Source organism: Hylaeus volcanicus, chromosome 7 (genome assembly GCF_026283585.1).
Source record: "Hylaeus volcanicus isolate JK05 chromosome 7, UHH_iyHylVolc1.0_haploid, whole genome shotgun sequence".
NCBI lineage: Eukaryota > Metazoa > Arthropoda > Insecta > Hymenoptera > Colletidae > Hylaeus > Hylaeus volcanicus.
Window position 1 is genome coordinate 5,132,281 of NC_071982.1, and position 2,043 is coordinate 5,134,323.

A 2,043-nucleotide genomic window follows, 5' to 3' on the forward strand; every position below is an offset into this window, starting at 1 on the left:
AGAATTTCACTTGATTCGCTACTTGCTACTCAAAGAATTCCACTCTATACTCACCACTCAAAGCATTTCACTCTACTCACTACTCGCTACTCAATGAGTTCCACTCTACTCGCTACTCGATGCATTCCGTTTCCAAGAATGCTTCTCCCGACATTCTATTGTGAACGCCGCTTTACGGTCAGTCCCGCTCGTCGGCATTCGGATCCGTCTATCCGAGTGGGACACTCGCTCCATTCCCATCTTCGCCTCTCTCCGCAGTATCTACCTGTTGCTCGACCAGCGAAGGCTGCGCTTTACCTGCTCCGCAGCTTGTCGCGCCTCCTCGAATAATCTCGCATCCGCGCACCTGACTCCTCCTCGTTCCAACGATTCTCGAATCTAGGATTCGTTTATCCGTCGATCCCAATCGTACCCCGCCTCCCACCACCCCCTAATCGATCAACAAGTCGTACAGATAAGAACAGTTGCGAAACGTTCCGTTCGAGTAACGCGAGTTCCTTTTCCGCGAAACGTCGATCAGTGGATACAGTGTCGGTCGTGGTCATCGTGGCTCGTTGCTAGAATCAATTGCTTCCGGTGTGTGAGTGCTCCATCGATCAGTATGACAGTGTCGGTGCACGGTGGCTGACGTGCCTCTTGGATTGATCGGAGACCTTCCGCGGACTGCTCCGGTGAGTTGATTCGAAAAACGCGGAGAAATAGTCGACAGTGTCGCGGGGTGGACCCGATAGTTGACAGAGGTTCGAGTAAAATCGCTTTGGATAGTGGGAGGAAACAAACTATTAAAAGGTCAACGTTTGGACGTAGGAGGTCAGCCTGAAAAATTGAAATTGAAAAATTGTTGGCATGGCGACTGGATAATCCGATATTTGGTATCATTACGGAATTAGCGTTGCAGTCACCGAACCGTTAGTCTCGAAACGTGTATCAGAGGACCTGGAGACTAGGATAGTCGTATTAGAACTTATTTTTAGACCTGGCAGGTCGTTGCCGTTGGGTTTGACGTTTCTAAAAATCGTTTGCCTCGATTAGTTAGCGTTAGGAAACAGGCTTCTTGGGAAACTGCTACTGTAGGAATTTAGTTTTGAAAACCTACCCAAACTGCTGGCCCTGGATAAGATATTCCCGAACAGGGTCATTCCAAAGCTTAAGTGGTGGCCAGGTTATCGATGTCGGTCGACGCTAGTGAAAACAGGTAGCAGCTCAGGATAGATAAGAGTCGAATTACCCGACGTTATCGGGCTGTGTCATATAGGATTTGGAAAGCAGTCAAACTGTTGACGTTGAGCGATACGTTCTAAGAAATGGTTACTGGAAACTAACTTCCTGGTCAGGTTAGCAGCATTAATAAGTAGCTGTGGAGGAACAGTTGTTGATGTTAGGTCTCTGGTTAGGATACTATCGGTAGACTTGCTTTGGAAGAGCCAAGACACCCGTGGACTGCATCGAAATCATGGTTTCTAACATCGAATAAAATTTTCTTGAACTGGCCCAATCGTAAGCTAAACTGTACGTCAGCTTCGATCGTGTAGCTAAATCTTGGTGGAGGTTGCGTGGCAGGTTCTCGGTGATGGCTTCTGTCCAAAATTCCAGTCAACTGGATTGACCAGTTCGTGTAAATCAAACATTAAAAGTCCTCATCTTGAGACAGTGTCCGTTCGCCTCGTGGAGGGGAAATGATTCATCGAGACGGTCACAGTGCAATCGCGTTTTTTGTGGACAGTTTGCGATGTTTCGTTTCCTGACAACGGGATATGTTAATATTCGGAGGGATTCAAATATCCGACGCGTAATTTTATGCAGGAGGAATGGAAAATTAATGGAAATGGAATGCGTCTGATAAAATTAATGTTGCTTTCTTCGATTAGAAAGAATTAACAGTTGATTAAGAATTAAAGAATTAACTTGAATTCATGTGTTGCATGGGTTCTATAAGAGGAAACAGTTACTGGTTATAGGTGTTTATATCTCCATTCTTGGCATATTCTGAAGTAGTGAGTAAAGTACCTTGAGTAGAGAGTAGAGAGTAGTGAGTAGAGAGTA

The 2,043-nt window shown here is 45.8% G+C and overlaps 1 protein-coding gene across 4 annotated transcripts in view; it reads left to right on the top strand.

Annotated features, from left to right (window-relative positions):
- LOC128879156 (pleckstrin homology domain-containing family G member 3) overlaps nt 1-2,043 on the top strand; it is a 58,157-nt gene that overhangs the window by 37,614 nt on the left and 18,500 nt on the right. Inside the window, exon 1 of one of the 4 annotated variants that reach the window (XM_054128045.1) lies at nt 277-671. The exons of the other annotated variants lie outside the window; for them this stretch is intronic. The gene's annotated coding sequence lies outside the window, so the exon portion shown is untranslated. Of the gene's footprint in view, nt 1-276; nt 672-2,043 lie in introns of those variants that run through there. 4 annotated transcript variants of the gene reach the window in all.